Source organism: Papio anubis, chromosome 17 (genome assembly GCF_008728515.1).
Source record: "Papio anubis isolate 15944 chromosome 17, Panubis1.0, whole genome shotgun sequence".
In the NCBI taxonomy this organism is placed as follows: domain Eukaryota; kingdom Metazoa; phylum Chordata; class Mammalia; order Primates; family Cercopithecidae; genus Papio; species Papio anubis.
Genome location: NC_044992.1, coordinates 14387131 through 14409666, shown reverse-complemented (window position 1 = coordinate 14409666; position 22536 = coordinate 14387131). Strand labels below are relative to the sequence as shown.

At 38.3% G+C, this 22536-nt stretch overlaps 1 long non-coding RNA gene across 1 annotated transcript; it reads right to left on the bottom strand.

Moving 5' to 3' along the window:
* Positions 1 to 4888: 4888 nt before the first annotated feature.
* LOC103878663 lies at positions 4889 to 21424 on the bottom strand. Its single transcript, XR_002517997.2, has 2 exons — positions 19282 to 21424; positions 4889 to 10529 (listed from the first exon to the last, which is right to left on the bottom strand). It is a non-coding gene; the product is annotated as an uncharacterized LOC103878663 (long non-coding RNA).
* Between the last annotated feature and the right edge of the window lie 1112 nt (positions 21425 to 22536).

The following is a 22536-nucleotide window of genomic DNA, read 5'->3' as shown; positions in this document are numbered from 1 at the left end:
AACATCTGGCCCGGCACAGTGGATCACGCCTGTAATCCCAGCACTTTGAGAGGCCAAGGCGGGTGGATCATGAGGTCAGGAGATCGAGACCATCCTGGGGAACATGGTGAAACTCTGTCTCTACTAAAAATACAAAAAGTTAGCCAGGCATGGTGGCAGATGCCTGTAGTCCCAGCTACTCGGGAGGCTGAGGCAGGAGAATGGCGCGAACCTGGGAGGGGGAGCTTGCAGTGAGTGGAGATCGCGTCACTGCACTCCAGCCTGGGTGACAGAGCAAGACTACGTCTCAAAAAAAAAAAAAAAAAAGAAATAAAGAAAGTGAACATCCAATTCTTTTACATACTCACATATGCTTATTGTCCTTTCTCTATTCTTAGTATAGCTAAATCATGCTTATTGGCAAATTCAATAGTTGGTCCTTATGTTATTATTATTGTGAAAATGAAGTATTATTCATTAGTAAGCCATGTGGTACACTGTAAAGAAATATATTTATCTTCTTATATAATGCTTTTCCCTTTGCAAATTTGTAATTGTCTTTTTTAAAACTTTTTTGGTTTTTATATCATTATTACTAATACTTCCCGAAATCTTTAATGCAATTGTTAAACTACCAATTTTTATTTTTCCTTGTGGTCAAGGATGGGTGCTAGAGAAAGCTCAGACATCATAGGAATGACATAATACTGGAAAGAAAGCCTTTCCTGATTTCTCAGAACTGGAAATAATTTCTCCTTTGAGAATTCCCACTGACTGTATCTCTCATGGTCCTGAACCTTTCTGACTTACCATAGTTATTTGTCTATGCATCTTATCTTTTCTACTAGACTGGTTTTGCGCTTTGAGGGCAGGGTCTATGTCGAATTCATTGTCCCAAGTGCCCAAGCCAGTGTTCTTATGAAAGGCCACCCCATAAATACAGAGAGAATAAATAAACTCTGCAATTCACTCTAATATTTTTACAATTTTTTCTGTGTTCATGTTGAATAGGTACCATGATGCTGATGGAGGGAGACTGAATTTCATGAACTTAATCCATATGCTGTGTTGAAATACTTAACAGAGAGTTATATAAAGGAAAGTTAGGGGCTTTAAGTAGCTTCTCCAGTAAGTGGAAGAACTAGGATTCGAAGCCAGGTATCGCTGTAAATCCTGTGCCCTCATCCACCACATTCCAGGCTCAGTTCAAAGCCAAAAAACAGGTGGCAATGCATTAGCATGTTACTCGGGTCTCTAAGATGTTTTCCATTTTTATCATGGAGGTGCTAACCTTTTTTTTTTTTTTTTCCATGTAACCTCAAAGTCTGTAATTTCAAACATGAATATCCTTAAATTCTAAAAAGATTTCATTTTTGGTGGATGCGAACATGCCATCTGAAAAGCTACTGAAAACAGTGTTTGCCGTCTCTGAGCCTCTACTACTACAGTTTTTTTTAAAGACACCTTCCAGGATTTGTAAAGACATGAAAAGAGTTCTCTTCAATGAGGTATGGCCTGGTTTGAGCTTGTTTTCCATTTGTAAATCCCTGAAGACAAACACCTGCATTCTAGGTCATTTCAGGAAGAGCAAGGATCCCAGAATTGCAAAAAAAAAAAAAAAAAAAAAAAAAATCTTTCAGCATTTGGTGATTTTCTGTCGAGTGTACCAGTAGAGGGCGCCTAACCATCAGCAATCGTCTCAGAAACGTCCCTCCATACGCGCTCGGGCACCAAATGTATTATCTTGTACTTTTTCAAGCTGCCGATGAACAGAATGGGCAAACCCATTTTCTCTTCATTTTGCAATTGCCTCACATTGTGTAAATGAAAATGCCTGCCTGCCGGGCCTAGAGGTGGTGGTGGGGATTTGGGGGGCTGTGTAAGGGAGGAAAACACAGCTTCTCCTTCACATAGAAAATTGGAATAAATTATCAGCAAGACGTTATTAATTCTGGCACTGTGTTTACCTGGTTCATCCATCGCAATTTGGCGACTGGCATGCGGCTTTCTCAGCTATTTATAAGGCCTTGTATGTGATTATGCCAAACGTGTTTAATTTTTTTTAACACATCCCTATGAACTTATGCCAGAGGTCAATGAATTATACAACCTCAGACTGTTAGCAGAGACTACGGTGATCATTAGTAGACACTGGTCAGTATGCAGATGAGTAGACTGATGCCAGAGGATGCAAAGGCCTTGGCCAGGATTTCCCAATTAGTTAAAAGTACAGTGGGTACCAAAACCCACTGCGGACCATGCTCTCAAAACCACTTATTTAATCCTTTGGATGGGAAACCCATTTAACACTTCTGATTAGGAAATCCCCTGTAACCAGTACCTGCGGGAACCTAGATTATGACGTCAGAGCCACTGGGGCAATGAGATTAATTTATGAAGATTTTTCAGAGGGTTTAACTCAAATGCATACATGTGGATTGGCTTTAGTACTGGGGTTTAGATTGGCTCTCACTTACGTAGCCCGTTTTGCCTTCTTGCTTCTCATGCATGCCTTTGTTCTTCTGAGCTAATATTTTCCAGTTTTCTCCACCGTAGGCCACCTCTAGGAGACAAGGTTTTAAAGGGAAAGTCATACCTGTTATCATGATTCACAGAATCCTGCATGATCTACCCCTAGCTACTGACTGATCTGCACCAAATTCTGGCTGTCCTTTCACCCCCCCGGAACACTACCTAGCCCATCGTTAGCACTGTAAGCTCATATCTGCTGTAAAACCTTTACACAGCTGTTCCCTTTGCCTGCAGTTTTCTTGCCTCAGATCTTCTCATGGCTGGGTCTTTCTCCAAATATCAACTCTTCCTCCATGAAGCCATCCCTGACCAGTGGAACTAGGTGGTCACCCACTGATGCTTTACTCCATCAACTTGTGCTATTTCTTTCTTTCTTTCCTTTTTTTTTTTTTTTTTTTTTTTTTTTTTAAGTGGAGTCTTGCTCTGTCGCCCAGGCTGGAGTGCAGTGGCACGATCCTGGCTTGCTGCAAGCTCCACCCCCCAGGTTCACACCATTCTCCTGCCTCAGCCTCTCGAGTAGCTGGGACTACAGGCACCCGCCACCATGCCTGGCTAACTTTTTGTATTTTTAGTAGAGACAGAGTTTCACCATGTTCCCCAGGATGGTCTCGATCTTCTGACCTTGTGATCCTCCCGCCTCGGCCTCCCGAGGTGCTGGGATTACAGGCGTGAGCCACTACGCCTGGCCAACTTGTACTATTTCCTTATATCGCCCTTATAACTCACTGGCAATTTTTTCAGTTTTGTATTTACTTTTGTCTTTGAGCCCACTCCCATGACTAGAACGTGTATTTCATGAAAGCAGGGACCTCATCTTCTGTTTTCACTAGTTTTCTCTCCAACCCTTTGAACGGTCTTTGACTCATAACAGGCATTCAAGTCAGGCTACAGAGAAACGTTCATCTGAGCTGTGTGTAGGGAACCTTTCCTTAAGCCTGTTTGCATACAGCATCCACAAGCACCTTTCTCTTCAGAGGGAGTTCAGTGTCTTCATGGCCTTTGGAGGTTTCCTTTCTTTGAGCGAGCTGCAGGCTGCAGTTGGTGCTAACTCTAAGGTTTGAATGGCAGCCTCCTCCTCAACATGTAGGCAAATCTGGTCTGGCTGTGTAATAAGCACAAATCACCTGCCTTTGCTGACTCTCCCTTGGAACTCCAGAAGTCCCTCACTAAGGTTATTTCCTCCATAAAACTCTGTGGAGCAGAGTCACATGCAGGGCAGAGACGAGTTGTGGGTGATGAGTTAGGATATTATCTGGAAATTGACTTTAAAAGGATGAGCAAAAGCAACTTAATCAAGTAGTCTCATAGGACTGTGAAACATCTTGGGATACCCAAGGTATGTGATGAGGTCTGGCCGCTCATTAAAGTTATTAGATCCTCTGGGAGGACAAGTTTAATAAATTTCCTTCGTCTCTCTTAAAAGAAAACCTAATGTTGTTTCTTTTGGAAGAATGAGTGAGGCCTTTCTCTCTGCTCCATATCTCAGACTTGTGCTACAATTGGTGGGGTGAAATTAGATGTTAAGAGGAGTTTGGGAGGGTCAAGAAGGAAGGAATTCCACTGCACGTAACTGTACAGCCATCACGATTTCTGATCTCTGTCTCTCCAACCCACATCAAGGAGCAGAGGCACAACTGAAGACTCAGTAAGGTGAATATTATTTCTGGACTTGGGTGTCAATGGTGTCTAACAGTAATAATATTATTATTCCTAATAATTAAGACTAATAGGCACCATTGATTGAATATTCGTTCTGTGCTAGGTGCCATTCTAGATGCTTCCTATAACTAGTTTTATTTAATTCTCACAACAATCTTACGAGGTATTAGTTTTCCATTTTGCAGATAAGAACACCAAGCCTCAGGGAAATTTAGGGTGCATATCTCAGGCGACTTAGATGGTAAAGTCATGATTCAAAAGTGGTCGTAGTGCCCTCTACTACTTCACAGCCTTTCCCCATACTACAATGCTGTGAGCCACCGGAATATCTCTTTGTATAAGCACTGACTCTTTAGGGATTTACGGAAGCCAAGGAATCTTAAGGGGTCACTAGTGATCTCACAATTACCTGAAAAAACTAAAACACATGAGTCACTTAGACTGAAGGGTACATGTTGGTTACACTGTTGGCAATAGAGACTTCATGGTGATAGAAGATATTGCATTTCTTTATTCTTAAGCTTGAACACTCATCAGTTCAAGTTTACTACTTTTGTTTATGTATTTAGCAAATATTAGGCATTTAAACTGTCAAGGCCAACGGGGAGCACTGGTTAAAGGGTAGTAGACAAGGTCAACATTGCTTTATTCTCTGAAATAACTTACAGTTTAAAATTCTCATTGAAGGAAAAGAAAAAAAATCATAACTCCTATTGTCTAAATTTCCTTTAACTTGCCAGAAAATCGTTTCATCCTTAGCAAAAGTTACTAAGAAATGACTTCTGTTGTCACTTTGGTTCTGGCCCTTCTCTTCGTCAACTTGTTTCTGATATCACTCACAAGATGTGTATTTATAATAAAAGGTTCCACTCTGGGGTGACCTCTGACAGAAAGGAAGGCAGGTGGATTACTTACCCAGCCCTGCTGACCGCCCTTTACCAAAGACTAATGACCAGGCCCCCATTGATTCTATTCTTCATAGGGCTCCAGAGCCGGAAAAGATCATTGCTATTCTTGAAGAGCCCAAGTAATAGAATTGAAAACATAGGTCAAAATTAAAAAATGGAAATTTCATTAAAATGAAGAACTGAATCTCCAGATTGAATAAATCACTTTCAGGAAAATAGTGACAAATGCTACCAACAGTAGATCTATTCAGGTTATGCTAATGAAAGTCAAGGCTAAAGAAAAACTAGAAACAATCTTTTGCCTTCTTTAAAGCAGAAGATTATCATGTAGGTCTCAGGTTTCCCCACAAAGACCATTTCAACCCTGTAAGAAAATGGAGCAGTGTCCACAAGTCTAAGAGAAGGATGCGTGACCGGACACTATTATACCCAGCTAAGTTGTTCAGGAGTGTATGTGGCATGCAGTCATTCTCAAATGTAAAACAACTTAGGAAGTATTGTACCCATGACTCATCCTTGAAAAAATTTAAAAAACAAATTTTACTTGATGAAATTTAGCAACCAATGATGAATGGAAAAGCTGAAAGTTACTCATGCCTCTGAGGAGTTTCCAGACTTAGGAAGCAAGCAGTGTTTCTTGGATATAAGACCTTGCTGAGCTTTATGAAAACTGTGTGGCATAGTAGAGAGAGCCCTGGATCCAATCTTGGTTTTATCACCAACTTACTGTGTTCAAGAATATTTCTCTTAATACCTGGGTCTTAGTTTTCTGCATCTGAAAAAGTGAGACTACCCTAGCTATGTACTCTCCATATACAATGAAAGACACAATCTTAGGCATTCCCAAATAATAGTGCTGTTGTGCTCCCATCCAATTCTGCATCTACCTAAACCCTGGATTGGCATTCTTTTCTGATTCCTGTTTACACTCCATGTCAGTGATATTTGGGGCACTCCACAGTTGGTTATCCCTCTGGTAGGTTTACTGCTTAGTCAAGGCTTTTGCTAAAAGCCAAGGCTCATTCAATTGAGGCCTCATCTTGCTTGCTATGACATCATTAATCATGGACTTGGCTGGGCAGCCACTCTGGGACTTGGCTGAGCCCCAGCAGCTGTATTGTTAGCAGAAGGTTACCCTGCAAATTGTGATGCTGCTTTTCTTTCTGGTTTGCAGCAAAAGCTTCATTTGCCGGCAAGGTTTTAGGGAGGACATTCGAAGAGAGGACTTTTTAGCTCTGCGGTTCTTTGCTTTCACCTTTCCTCTGATGGGGATATGTGGGAGATCTGTGTCTCTTGAGTTTTCTTACCACACTGACAATAAAACAGCCATCATTGCCTTCTCTACAGCAACAGATACAGAGATAAAAATGCTGAGAGAGGGATAGGAAGGCTGATGCCTGGCATAACTGCCTGTTTTATGGGTGCCCATGACATCCTGTGATTCTTTAGATTAGAGCACTTACCACACTGTCTGTCTACTTATTTGTATCTCTCAACAGGCACAATTCTGCATTTTATTTGTATTGCATCACTAACAACACATTCCTGCTACATAGGAGTGCCATTAATATTTGCTAAATAGCTGAACTAATGGAGGCCAAGACAAGGGAATCACAGGGGGAGAGTTGATGGTAAGCAATGTGGGTAACACAGGGTTTATTTACTTATTCGCACAAGTAATTCATTTGTTTGACCCAGCTCACTGAAAAAAGTGTCTACAATGGACGCACTCAACATCAGGTCCTAGCTATCCTTCTATCTTATACCCCCATACTTCTCTACCCTACCTTAGCCCCAGCAGCCAATGTGATGAACACAGTCCACTGTCCATCATCTTTCTATGGACTGGAAACCATTTGTGTTTGACACTAGGTTCTTATTTAGCCACATGGACACTGTAGACCATCGCTTGTGTGACTGCACCAGTTATAGTAGAAATGATGGCCTGGCAGCATGCTTCTCTCTTGTATTGCTCATTTTGGAGCCAATGCCCAGATTTTAAACTTCTGCTCACTTATTTAATGAGCACATTCTTTTTGCCAGGCATTGTTTTGAGCACTAGAGATATAATGATGCCTCAGACTTAGTATCTGCCCTCAGGAGGCATTAAACCTAACTGTTGACTCATGCCCTGTAGTAGCACTTCTAATAACCTAATGCCTTTGGGTTGACTTGCTCATCTTCCTTTCTAGGGCTTTTTTCATTGGAATGATGGCATCAGATGAGGCAATACAGATACAAAAATGTACATGAGTTTATTATCTGGAGTTACCATAGCCAAGGTCAACAGGAATATAATAGGTCAGTAAAACCTATCATACATCTAAATAAACAGGACCAATTTTTCCTTCTGTACAGAAAGTTCACATTCTCCTCATAGTCTCATTTTTAGTATGTGGTACAATCTCTTATAATCCCCACATAATGTCTCCCCAAGGTGGAATAAGCTGGACTGTAGTTTCTTTCGTGACTCTTTATTTCATTTACATAGGGCTCTTCCCATCATGATTAGAAGGGGCCGTGATGAAGATAATGCACATAAGGTGGGCTCTTGGTAGAACACTCAGGGACAAATATTTGCACTTTGTCTCCATTCTTGAGTCATTGCATTTGCACCAAAGTTTTAAGAATAGATACATTTTGCAGCTTTCTCCTCTGGTTTTTCCAAGAGGTCTTATTAATAACCTGTACCATCCTCCTTCAATTTACCAATAATACATTTTATTCCCACATCCCAAACCTGGGTATTTTCCCCTCCTGCAATATAACGGATTCCTCCTCTTCCCAATACTACCTATTCAGTATTTATCACCTCTAATTCCATGAGTTAAATTAAAATGAACTTCATCTTTAATACAGGGACTTGCTCCAAATCTCACATTTCTTCCAATGATGTCCCTATTCTATAGTTTCCTATGACAAAAAACTTGGAGTTATCTTGTTTCTTTCTTTTTCCCTATCTGTCTCCTTCAGTTAGTCACCTCTGTTGAATATTTTCTTGAACATTCATTGGGTCTAACCTCTTTCTCCAACACCACTGTAATCTCTTCAGTCCCTAAACACGCATGCAAATGCACACACCTGACCACTACCACCACCACTGCCTTACATACAGACCATGGCCATAGATTTTTAGCTGATCTTGCTGCTGGCACACTCTTGAAATGCCAAAGCATCCTGTACTCTACCCCCAAATTCAACTTCCTGAAATCTTGCTTTCTGTAACTCAAAGTCAATATTTAATGTCTCCCATGGTGTTAGCCCATCTCTTCCTCCCCATGCTACTGCCTCCATCACAAGCCACCTCCTCTCAGGTGCTACTTCTGTCCATGTCTGCCAATGCTAATTTATCCTTTCATTAAACTCCTGTTGACATTGTGTCTTTATTTCACTCTTACTAGCTTTGAAATCATTTTCATGTGTTAATCTTGTCCATCTTCTCTGGTATCCTAAAATTCAGGAGGTCTGCGAAACATAATTTAACATTCACTTCTTTAATATTTCATGTATTTTAGTCTTGTTGCCCCAAGCCAGATCTAGGCAAATTCACGTGCCTTTTAAAAAATTCAGTAGAGAGAGTCTATAGGTGAATTTATTCCTTAATCTTTTGAGTCACTCTTTAACTCTGGTTTTGGACAAGTCCCCTCTCCACCTTTGAATTGCCTAAGGATTGCATCCTCGCCAGTGAGCCCAGCCTCTCCCCCTCCCCATCCTCTATAATGCGATTCTGATTCCACCTCAGCTGGGACAGCTCTACTCGTATCCTCCCATCTTCCTTCCTGACCTCTTCATGACTGAGCCGCGTAAGGGCAATACATACGAACAACAACTAATATTTATTTAGCTCTAACGATGTACTCAGACTGTGTTAAGCACTTTCTCTCATTTGATCCTCACAAAAAACCCCTCTGAGGTAGGTAAATGTTTTCTGGAAAGAAACCACAGAGGGCCTGTGCCACTTCCATGGAAACAAAGGCTGTTTTCAAACACTGTTAAGAAACTGTTTCTATCTTAGGCTTTCAATGACCTGGATTGTCCATGTGTGGAAGAGGGGGAAAAAAGTGAGAGAGAGAAAGAAAGAAAGAAAAAAATTGCTAAAGGAAGCTCTTCTTTTAATGCATTGGTTAATTAATCAATTAATTTTGGGTTATGCACAGGCACTTTCTTCTCTGTAATTAGAAGGAAAAAAAAAGCGGGACTTTGTGCTTCTGGGGAACGCTCTGATCCTGAAAGGTGCAGGCTTTTGCTGCTGGAGTTTCCCTTTTCTCCCCAAGACCCATCCGTAGGTATTTCAGTGTTGAATAAACAGGCCTGCACGTTGTGTGCCCGGCTCAGGACACCCCGCTGAGAGTATGTCCTTAATACCAACAATGCCACACATTTATTCTAAGCTGACCCCACTGACCCTCAAAAGTTTGTTCCCTCAACTGGGTCTCCTTGGTCCTTTCATTCGCCTGAATTCCCTACACAAAGCCCTTGTCACATTCACAGTTCTCTTGCAACCAAACTGGGATGGGAAGAGAGGGGGAGTGGAAAAGAAGTTGAAAATAGCCAAACCTTGATCCTCCACCTAAAAGAAAGTGGGGACATTTGCATGTTAAACCATCCGCACACATTTCAGCTTCCTCTCACCCACACCCACCCCCATTTTAACACATTCTTTTCTAAAATCCTGAGAACTGGGGCCCACATCCCCATCTGAAGGAACTAGAGGTCCGTGTAGATAAGAAACCCCACTGTGAAGAAAGCTCCTTTCTCTTCTTTCCATTTGTAATTATCAAGAGTTTTAAAAAACATTTATATTCCAAATGGAAGGCTCTGGCTTTTAGAAGGAGGAGAGAAAAGATACTTTTGGCTTTAAGGATACATTTTATTCCGGGTTTCTGCCCATGCCTCCTTCCCACCCCTGGGCTGTTTGTTTATCTTTGATCGGTGGAGGCAGTATTTCAAGGAAGAATGACATCACTGGCTGTGAAAAAATATTTTGTTTTATGCTTTTCCTCATCTTTTAATTATCAAATTCTTCTCTGCCACTCACCCACCAGGAATGGAAATTGCCTATGAATTTAGGATGGATTGGCTTACTTCAAAGAAGAGTCTTTCCTAGCCAGCCTCTTCTCATTTTTCTTTCTGTTATTAGTTTTATCTCTTCAAACCCAATGTAATGAGAACGCTCCCTTGAGTACAAGTAAAGCAGATAAAGAACTCTAAGGGTACATTTGTGTTTTTCCACATGTCTCCATGAGGGGAAAAAAATAGTCCAATACACACTTTATTTCATTAGCATTCACACTTGAGCCAGGGAAGACTCACTTTAATTTCCCATCATGCATCGGCTCCCACAGCCCTTTGACCCTAGGGATCGCCTCTGAAGATGGGGAACAATGGTGAGAACCCTTGTGATATTTGACATCCTGATGAACGGAGATTATTTCGTTGTTGTTGTTTAATCTAGGGGAAATTCAAGTAACATAAATTTAGCCATTTTAAAGAGAACGAGTCAGTGACAATTAGTACTTTTACAATATTGTGCAACCATCACCTCTATCTAATCCTAAAATATTTTCATCGCTCCCAAATAAAGTCTCATACCCATTAAGGAGTTTATCTCCACTGCTTCCTCACTCTAAGATCTTGGCAATCACCAATCTGATTTCTAGAATGTATTTATCTATTCTGGATGTTTCTTATAAATAAAATTATAAAACCTGTGACCTTCTGTACCTGGCTTCTGTCACACAACATACTGTTTTTGAGGTTCATCTATGTTGCGGAATGTATCTGCATTTCATTTATTTATATGCCCAAATAATATTCCATTGTATATACCATAGTTTATGTATTCATTCTTCTCTTGATGGGCATTTAGATTGTTTTCAACTTTTGGCTGTTGTTTTCCACTACTGTGAACAGTGACACCATGAACATTACTGTATAAGTATTTATTTGGGTTTATTTATTTATTTATTTATTTTGAGATGGAGTCTTGGTCTGTCACCCAGACTGGAGTGCAGTGGTGTGATCTCGGCTCACTGCAGCCTCCACCTCCCAGGTTCAAAAGACTCTCATGAGTCAACCTCCTGAGTAGCTGGGATCACAAGTATGCACCACCATGCCCAGCTAAATTTTGTGGGGTTTTTTGTATTTTTAATAGAGATGAGCTTTTGCCATATTGCCCAGGCTGGTCTCAAACTCCTGGCTTCAAGGGATCTGCCCACCTTGGCCTCCCTAAGTGCTGGGACTACAGGTGTGAGCCACCACGCCTAGTCTCTGTCTTCAGTTCTTTTGGTAATATATCCAGGAGTGGAATTGCTGGGTCATACATTAATTCTATGTTTAGCTTTTTGAGGAATTGCCAACTTATTTCCCACAGTTGCTGAACCATTTTACCTTCCCACTGCAATGTATGAGGGTTCTTATTTTTCTGTATCTTTGCCAATGTTTGTTATTTTCCTATTTTTTTTTTTTTTTTTGTTATAGCCATCCTCATGGGTATGGCACCTAAATGTACTGTACACCCTAGTGGCATCTCAGTATAGTTCTGATATTCATCTTTTTAACTACTAGTAGTATTGAACATCCTTTCATGTGATTTCTGGCCATTTGTACACCTTCTCTGGAGAATGCTTATTTAAGTCATTGACCCATTTTTAAATTAAGCTGTTTGTTTTTACATTGTTGAGCTACAAAAATTCCTTATGAATTCTGGATACGAGACCTTTATCAAGCAAACATTTTTTAATTTGATAAAGTCAAATTTACCTATTTTTTCTTTCATTGCTTGTGCTTTTGGTGTCATATACAAGAATCCACGGCTAAACCTAACGCTACGAAGATTTATCCTTATGTTTTATCCCAAGGGTTTGATGGTTTTAGTCTTTGTATTTAGGTCATTGTTCCATTCTGAGTGAAGTTTTATATGTGTTATGAAACAACCTAAGAGTAGAGTCTTACTTTATTCTTTTGCATGTGGATGTCCAGTTGTCCCAGCACCATTTGCTGAAGAGACTATTCTTTTCTCACTCAGTGGTCTTAGCATTCTTGTAAAAAATCAACTGGCCATAGTTGTATGAGTCTATTTCTGGAATCTGAATTCTAGTCCATTGGTTTAGATGTCTATTCTTAAGCGAGCAGCACACTGTTTTTTGTAATTTATTTTCAATTTACAAATAATAGTTGTGCATGTTTATGGGGTACATGTGACGTTTTGATCTATGTATACATTTCAGCAATTTCAGATAGACAATATGTCATTATTAACTGTGGTCACAGTGCAGAGCAAGAGAACACTAAAATTTACTCCTCCAGTCTAACTAAAACTTTGCACCCTTTGTTCAGCATCTCTTTTTCCCTTAGTCACCCACCCCCAGTCACTGTATTCCCAGCCTCTGGTAACCACCTTTTGACTCTGTTTCTATGAGATTGACTGTTTCGGATTGTACATATAAGGGGATTACACAATGTTTATCTTTCTATGCCTAGCTTATTTCACTTAGCATGATGTCTTCCAGTTTCATCCAGTTTTCGTGAGTGATAGAATTTCCTTCTTTGCAAAGGCTGTATACTGTTTCATTGTTTGATTGCTATAGTTTGTATTAAGTTTTGAGATTAAGAAGTATGAGTCCTCCAAATTCGTTGTCCTTTGTCAAGATTATTTGGACTATTTGAGGTGCTTTGCAATTGCCTATAAATTTGAAGATTAGCTTTTCCATTTCTGAAAAAAAAGACCAGTGGAATTTTGATAAAGATTCTGGTAAATTGGCTTGTGTGCAGTGGCTCATGCCTATAATCCCAGCACTTTGTGAGGCCAAGGCAGGTGAATAACCTGAGCCCAGTTTGTACCACTACCTTCCAACCTGGGCAACAGAGCAAGACCATGTCTCAAAAAAAGGTTGGGGGTGGTGGCTCACACCTGTAATCCCAGCACTTTGGGAGGCCGAGGCTGGTGGATCACCTGAGGGCAGGATCAGGAATTAGAGACCAGCCTGACCAACATTGTGAAACCCCATCTCTACTAAAAATGCAAAAATTAGCCAGATGTGGTGGTGTGTGCCTGTAATCCCAGGTACTCAGGAGGCCGAGGCAGGAGAATTGCTTGAACCCAGGAGGCAGAGGTTGCAGTGAGCCAAGATTGCACCATTGCACTTCAGCCTGGGTGACAGAGCAAGACTACATCTCAAAAAAAAAAAAAAAAAAAAGAAGAAGAAGAAGATGATTCTGGTAAATCTGTAGATTACTTTGGGTAATATTGTCATTTTAAGAGTATTTACTTTTCTAATCCATGAATACATGACATTTTTCCATTAGTTAGATCTTCTTTACTTTCTATTAGCAGAATTTTGTAGTATTCATCGTATAAGTCTTTTACCCATTTGGTTCATTTATTCAAGGGAATTTTATTCTTTTGGGTGCTATTGTAATTAGATTTTAAAGAATTCTTCTTTTCCATTATTCATTGCTGGTGTATAGAAACACAATTGATTTTGTGTGTTGATCCTGTAACCTGAAGCTTTTTACTGAATTTGCTTGTTAGTTCTTGTAGTTCGTGTGTGTGTGTGTTTGTGAATTCCTTTGTATTTTCTTTATATAAATCATGTCATTTGAGAATAGAGATAGTTTCACTTCTCATTTTCTAATTTGAATAACTCATTATTATTTTTATTGCTTAATTAATCTGGCTAGAATTTCTAGTACACATTGAATGACAGTAGTGAAAGTGGGAATCTTTTCTTGTTCTTGATCTTAAGGGGAAATTTCAGTCTTTCATCAGGTTTTGATAAATACTCTTTATCATATTACACAAGTTCCCTTCTATCTGTAGTTTTCTGATTTTTTTTAATTATAGAGGGCTTTGGTTTTAATTAAATGCTCTTGCTACATCAGTTGAGACAATAATTAATTTTTTTGTTCTATTAAGGTGGTGTATTGTATTGACTAATTTCCTTTTTGAACTACTCTTGTTTTCTTGGTGTAAACTCTTTCTTGGTCATGGCATAGAATCCTCTTAATATTTTGTTGAATGCATTTTTCTTTTAAAATACATTGGAAACGAAAAGAGGAGTTACAAGCTAATAATTCAATAGTATTTGTTTTTACATTTACCTATGTAGTTATCTTTACCAGAGTTCTTTACTTCTCTGGATGAGTTCAAGTTACTAGAGTCTTTTCAGTTCAACCTGAAGAACTTCCTTCAGCATTTTTTAATAAGGTAGGTCTGCTAGTGACTAACTTCCTCAGCTTTCATTTATCTGTGAATGTCTTAATTTCTCCATCATTTTTAAAGGGACAGTTTTGCCAGTATAGAATTCTTGGTTAATTTTTCTCTTTCAGTACATTCAATATTTTATCCACTGCCATCTTGCCTCCATGGCTTCTACTGTAAAATTGTGTATTGATTGTACCGAGGATCCTTTATATGTGACAATTCACTTCTCTTTTGTTGATTTCAACGTTGTCTTTCTGTGTTTGACTTTGACCATTTAACTATAATGTGTTCTGGTATAGATTTCTTTGAGTTGATTTTACCTAGAGTTCATTGAGCTTTTTGAATGTGTTGATTTATGTATGTCACCAAATTTGAGAAGGTTTCCTGCCATTATTTCTGCCATTTTTTTCTTCACCTTTGTATCTTTCTTCTCTCTCTGGGACTTTCATAGTGCATATCTTGATAGTGTTCCATTGGCCCCTTACATTCTGTTCATTTTTTAAATTAGTTTTTCTTTCTGCTCCTCCACAAGAATAAATCCAGTTGTCTTTTTTCCCTAGTTTTTGCATTCTTTCTCCTGCTTTCTGAAATCTGCTATAAAACCCCTCTAGTGAATTTTTCATTTTAGTTACTGTGCTTTTCAGTTACAGATTCATTCTTATACTTTGTATATCTTTGTAATCCTTATTTACCTTTATTTCTTTATCTTTCTTCTTTATCTATTTACTGATACTCTGTATTTTTTAATACATCACTTTCCTGGTTTTCTTTATTTCTTTGTCCATGCTTTCCTGTAGTACTTTGAATATATTTAAGACAATTTGATCAATGAGCCTTTGTCTAATAAGTTCAATGTCTGGGCTTCCTCAGGGAAAACACCTATCACTTTTGTTTTTCATCTGAATGGACCATATTTTCTTGCTTCTTTGTGTGCCTTATGATTTGTTTTTGTTGAAAAATGGAAATGTTTAATATTATAATGTAGCGACCCTGTGATTCAGATTCTTCATTTTTCCCATGGTTTTCTGACGTTGATTGTTAAGGGCTATGGCCATATGTTTGGTCATTTTTTCAAACCTTTGTTTCTGAAGACTGCAATTCTTGTCACATATGTTCACTGAGGTCGCTGTTAAATTATCCCAGCAACCAACCAATGAGTTGATAGAAATTTGATTAACTATCTAGAGCCAAAAAGAAAAGTAAAAAGTTTATTACTCTCTCGATCTTTACATTTTGACTCTTAGCTGAGGCACTCCTTCGCTGTTAAGTCAAGCTCCCTACAACTCTACCTTACCCTTCACCTCCTGTTTGCAGGAAGCTCATAATTTGTCAGAAGTGCAAGTCAAGATCTTCTCAGATCTTATCTAAGCATGAGTCCAGTCCTGGGCATATGATGCACTCTATCTTCCTCAGTACACTCAAAGGCTTTTCTAAACCTGTATTCTCTCAAGAAATTCCGTCATTAGCCTTCTCCTTCCTGTGCTCTTGCATTTGCCTGCTGCTTGCTCCATTTGTCATCCATTGACCCAGTTGGGCGTTGGTAGTGTATATTATAAATCTTTCTGCAGAGATCATTGCTGATGCCTCCCAAAAGCCAGATCCAGCCTGAGGAAGTGTGTCAAAACAGGACTGCCAAACATGTAAAAGTGCATAACCACTGAAATTTAAAGAGTAGGTCAATATTACCTTCTTGACACCAGTAAGTCACACCAGGAATGTGAGTTGTGATCATCATGGCTGCTGCCACAGTACTAGGGAACTAAGAATGGTAGGCAGGCAAGCAACAATGCCATAGTACTCTTCATTAAAATTCAATTACTTTTTTATTTTTTATATTTTGCCAAGGACTCTCCTGGTTGTTGTGATTCTTGCATTAGAATCCAGAATTCTAAAAAAAGTTGATTCTGCCAGTTTTTGCCAACTATGTCCATTTCAGTGGAGAGACCATTGTTTGAGCACCTTACTTTGCCATCTTCCCTGATGTACCTCCCTAATTTGCTTTTATCTTTTTTATTTATTTTGTGGGCTCCCAGAGGAAATGGCAAACCTATTGAACTTCTTTTCCACAATGTGTGTGTGTGTGGTGGGGGAGGGCATATAAAAAGAGAGGTATAGTAGAAGAGAGGGGTTGTGGAAGAGGAGCAAAAATGTGAAACTCAATTTAGGACTTCCTTCTAAGAGAAGCTGTAGTTAATCTCTTTCTTCTTGCATACCTTCAAAGCCCAGTATAGTGAAAAAAATGTATATTTTGTTAAGGAGGTATAAATTACACAAATGCAAAAAGGGCAGCTTGCTCTCAGACATGCTGCCAGAACAAAGGACACTCTTGTGAAAATGACAAGTCAGTGCTCTTCAAATGATGTTTGATCTCTTCATGAGCTCCTGCTCAAAACAAATTAACTTCAACTGCATACAACAGTGTGGATGAATCTCACAAAGCTAATGTTGACAGAAATAAGATGAACAGAAAAGCATACACACTTATAATTTAATTTATAAACATTTCAAAAGCAGACCAAACTATTCTAGGGTGCAAGACATCAGGTAGTGGTTACTATTCTGAGGGTCAATGGTTAGAAGATGCTCCTGGGGTGGTGTCTATAGCGCTGGTAATGGGATGGAGAGCTGGCACTGCATGTTCAATGGTGCTCCAGTAGGAAATATGGCATAACATATTTATATGACAGAACATGACCATAAGAAAAGTCGGTCAGCCATGGAAACACAGAAAAAAGAAATATACAGAATCCAAGCAAATAAAAAGAAAGAGTACTTTGCTTAAGTTCATACTTAGTTGGGATTATTTTGATTGCATCAATCAGAAAATCTTGACTCAAATGGATGAAATAATATTGAAAATATACCTTTAAATAAGTACCTTGGCTCCAAGATTAATCTAATAATTTAACAATTAACCACAGATTCAGATTCTCAGTTTTTTTCATTTTGCCTTCTGTACTGAAATCCCCCTTGTGTTCTTAATATAGCTGTTCACAGTTCCAAGTATCACATGTGAACTGAACATGACATGACAGATAAAGGAAACATGAAATCCATATTATTTCCCTGTATCTTTTTATCTATGAAAAAAAATGTCTAGATCTTCAAGAGTATTTGCTTCAAGTGGGAACTGGATCATATTTCACTCCTAAACCATTGAATTCCTAAACCATTGAATGGCCTTGAATTCCATGTTTTGCACTATGTTTGTCTACATCTGATTTCTTTTCAGTTTATATGTTCCTTGTATCATGGTACCTTTATTTTCAACTAGAGCCATGTTTCTTTTTTTAAAAAATCAGATTATCTTATTAAAGAAATTAAAATATTCAGAAAAGGCAAATATATATATATTTTTAATATATATAAATATATATATTATATATATATATATAAATGGATTCATTTTGCCTGGGGTTAGGATGAGAATGGGTAGTGAGTAACTGGAAATGGGCATGACAGGTCTTGTGTGAATGATGCAAATGTCCTAAAATTACACAACTCCGTAAATTTTTTTAAAAATCTTTGAATTGTATTTTTATATTAAGTAAATTATACATCAATAAAGCTGTATTTTAAAAAGTGTTTAATTCATTCTCATTTGTTACAACAAATTTTCAGGTCCTCATTCATCTTGTTTTGAATTTGGTTTTATTTACTTATTTATTCATTTATTTATTTATGTTTTCTTAAAGTAGCCTCTCCTGGTTTTGTTATATGGACCAAATTTACTTTATCATTTTTCTTTAGTGGCCTTAAAATTTTACTTTATGATTTTATTTTATTGTTGTTCATAACAAAATCAATTTCCTCCTACATACCAACATAAAGACAGAGATGGTAACTACTTACTTCACCTTATAAAAGCTGAGATGTAGAATACCTTACTCATTACCTCTCACTCATTATCCTATCACTTCCTGGTTTCAATGAATAATTCTGGAATGTACTGATCAAGAAAATTTTCAAATAATAAAATCCATATCACAGAAATCCCAGATATATTCAGTTTTATAATTATATTACACCTCCTTTCAAAGATTTAATTATTTCACCTATTTTATTGCTCACCATCACTTCTTTTATACCCTGTTTCATCTGCTAATTTCTTAGTTCCAATGTATTTCTCAATAATTTTAACATTTGATTAAGCAAATACCTATTAAGAATTTAATATGAGCCAAGTGTTGAGGCAAGCTCTGGGGATATAGTAATGGAGAGGATTAATATCCATACATACAATGGTTATTGTATATTAAATGAATGGGCATCATATTTGAACTTTAGCTTTCTTACATATAGAATGAAAATTTCAGGAATGGTAAGAACTATGTGTTGTATGTTCTATTCATTATTATTATTTTTTTTAATTTAGGAGGTCATTGGGCTGGGTAGCTCTAGTGCTTTAAGTAAGCAAACTGAAGCTCAATGTAAACAGTAAAATGAAACAAGAGACTTGGCCAATCAGAAAACAGCAACTAGCCTCTAACTAGTGTCTTTTCACTCTAACCAATCAAATAGGTTTTCTTTCTCTTACTTCCACATCAGCCTGTAAAAGCTCACTGCCTACGCTATTGCAGCAGAGCTCTTGGAACCTCTTCCGGTTCTGAGTGATGCCCATTCATGAATCTTTCTTTGCTCAAAGAAAGTCTGTTAAATTTATTTTGTTTAAAGCTTTTTCTTTAACTTGTGTTCTACATCCAAGACTATATTTCCGTTGTTCTCCTGCAAATTATAGTTTGACTGATTATAAAGTTCTCAGTCATATTTTCTTCTCAAAATATGGGACATTATTCCACTTAGTATTGTAAAAGACAGCTTTCATGCCAAACCAATTTTTTTCTCTTTAGGTAATCTGATTTTATTTGAATTTTATTGCTGTTATCTCTCCTCAATACACACACACACACACACACACACACACAATTATCATTTATCTTTGGAATTAGAAAAAAATTTCAATAGGAATGTGGCTGAATTAGGGTCTGTTACTTCTACCTGGGAATTAGTGAATCTTCTGAACTTAAAAGAATTTTCTTTAATTCATTCTCTGATTACTTCTTCTGGTATTTTCTCCATTTTGATAAATATATGCTATAAAATATACAAATAATCTCAGATCAGTTTTACTGGTATAGCTAAGCCATGCTGCAGTTATACAAACTTCAACATTTAGTGGCTTAAGTTTTACTTCTTGCCACAGTGAAGTCTGGTGTATTCAGATCTTTCAGGGTGATTCCCTTCATAGCAAAGATCAAGAGATCTAAGACTGCTGCTATTTGTAGTTCTACTATCTTAACATGTGACTTCTATGGTGGCTGTAGACGATGAAGTGAGAATTCAGAGAACTTCCCCTGCTTCTTCAGTCCTGAAGCACATGACTTCACTGGCTGGCCAGAGCTAGTCCTGAGTTCCAACCTGGGGAGCACATGGAATATTGAGTGAGCACCTCATGAGGTCATCCCTACATCCAGATGACTTGTTTTACTTTCAGAGGTGTTACAACCTTTTGATAAATTAGAGGTTCTGTCAAGGGAATTTGATCAGATGTCTTAGATTTGTCCCCATTTCAGTTGCTTCCTATGTCCCAAACGTTCAGATTTGGGGAGGGAAGTCTATGCTTGTCCAATGTTGGAAGCTGAGATGGGTTCTACCATGGATCATATAGGCCCCATGTGAGTTTTTCAGGTCTGAATGAGGACAGAAGTGAAGCCTCTAGTTTGATTTCTGTTTTATTCAACCAGGTCAGAGCTTCAGCAGCTTTCCAGGGGTGAACACGTAGTCCAAATACAAAAGATGCCAGTGTCCAAGCTAACTGCCATAGGGAGATTCGATTATCTCTAGAAAATTCACAGAAGAAATGCTCACGATCAACAAACACATTAAAATTAGTTTCTACCCCACTTTCACTTGGGTGGCTACTTCTCTCTAACTGACCATTTTGTCCAGGAGAGCTGGTAGAACTAAATGGCAGGAGGAAATCCACCCAGGAGGATGTATAAATCCCCATGTCAGGTCCATTTCTTAGGTCACCGGTCATCACTCACTGCCTGCCTCCCCCAGAGCCGTCACTACTAGTCACTGCTCTTAGGAAATGTTAAGAACTTGTCCAGTGTTTTTTTTTTTTCCACCTTACTTCCCAGGAGAGCTTTTTCTTCATATGTGGTGAATTGCCAGTTGGCCACATCTTTCCTTGCCTTGGTCTTATTCACAACATATAGAGCAGAAATACTTCTGAAATTCTACATATGGAGAGAACTCTTCCATAGTTTCTAATTCTGATAGAAAACTTATCTGATAATTATATTTCTTGGCTTACATATTATTTTAGTATTTATTTTTCTGATTAGAAAAAATCAGAAAAAAGAGTAAAATGGTTGTTGCAAACAATCCAAACATTTCCAAAATGTGTAACCTAGAAAATGGATGTCGAATTGAGAGGGTAAGAGATAAATAAAGAATTAGATGTTTTATTGTGTGACCTTACATCACTTACATTTTATAAAATATTTATACTTGTGAAACTGAAAATAAATATATACATATACAAAATGTAATGAAAGTCTTTATTTCCAGTGTAACTGTTATGGTTCTTTATATACATACTTACATGCCAACTGGTTCATTTGTTAACTTGTATACATATATTGACATATTTATTAACATATATTTATTATACTTACTGATATGGTTTGGATCTGTGTCCCTGCCCAAATCTCATGTTGAATTACAATATCCAGCATTGGAGGTGTAATATCCCTCCACCTGGTGAGAGGTGATTGGATCATGGGGGCCGGTTCTTATGGTTTAACACCATTCCCCTTGGTGGTGTCATCACAATAGTGAGTTCTCACGTGGGTGACACCTCCCCCTTCACACTTTTTGTTTGTTTGTTTGTTTTTACTTTAAGTTCTGGGATGCATGTGCTGACCGTGCAGGTTTGTTACATAGATATACATGTGCTATGGTGGTTTGCTGCACCTATCAACCCGTCATCTAGGTTTTAAGCCCCGCGTGCATTAGGTGTTTGTCCTAATGCCCTCCCTCTCATTTCCCTCCATTCCCTGACAGACCCCAGTGTGTGTGTTGTTCTCTTCCCTGTGTCCATGTGTTCTCATTGTTCAACTCCCACTTATGAGTGAGAACACGAGGTGTTTGGTTTTCTGTTCCTGTGTTAGTTTGCTGAAGATAATGGTTTCCAGCTTCATCCATGTCCCTGCAAAATTAAACTAAAGAGCTTCTGCTCAGCGAAAGAAACTATCATCAGAGTGAACAGGCAACCTATAAAATGGGAGAACATTTTTGCAATCTATCCATTTGACAAAGGCCTAATATCCAGAATCTACAAGGAACTTAAACAAATGTATAAGAAAAAAACAAACAACCCCATTAAAAAGTGAGCAAAGGATATGAACAGACACTTCTCTTCACACTCTTGCTCCTGCTCTGGCCACGTAAGATGTGTCTGCTTCCCCTTCATCTTCTATCATGATTGGAAGTTTCCTGAAGCCTCCCCAGAAGCCACTGTGTTTTCTGTACATCCTATAGAACTGTGGACCATTTAAATTTTTTTAATTACCCAGTCTCAGGTATTTTGTTGCAGCAATGTGAGAACAGACTAATACACTTATAAATGTTAAATTTATTTTACAGAAATGAGATATAAATTATATAACTAGTTTGATCCATTTAACATATCTTTTCTGTTCTTCCATGTCACTACTTGTAGGCTTTTCTCAGTACTTTTCATGGCAGTATATTGTATTCTTTCGTTGTTTCAACAAAGACCTGGATTGAGGAGGAATTAAATATATGTTCTGAAGTGTTATTTTTTTCTGGAAATCTGTCTTATGACTCTGTTTCACAGTAAACCTCCCATTCTCTTTAAATAAAGAAGTTGATAGATTATAGATTTCCAAGGGAGTGGTTTATATCACTTGTGACTGCTCTGTTCTCAAGAGATGTACTAAACGCTTTCGCTTTCAGTAATCAGTCCTCACGTACATCTCTGAAACTTTTTTTTTTTTTTGAGACAGAGTCTTGCTCTGTTATCCAGGCTGGAGTGCTGGAGTGCAGTGGCACGATCTCGGCTCACTGCAATCTCTGCCTCCTGGGTTCAAGCAATTCTCCTGCCTCAGTCTCCTGAGTAGCTGGGATTTCAGGTGCATGCCACCATGCCCAACTAATTTTTGTCTTTTTAGTAGAGACGGGATTTCACCACGTTGGTCAGGCTGGTCTCGAACTCCTGACCTC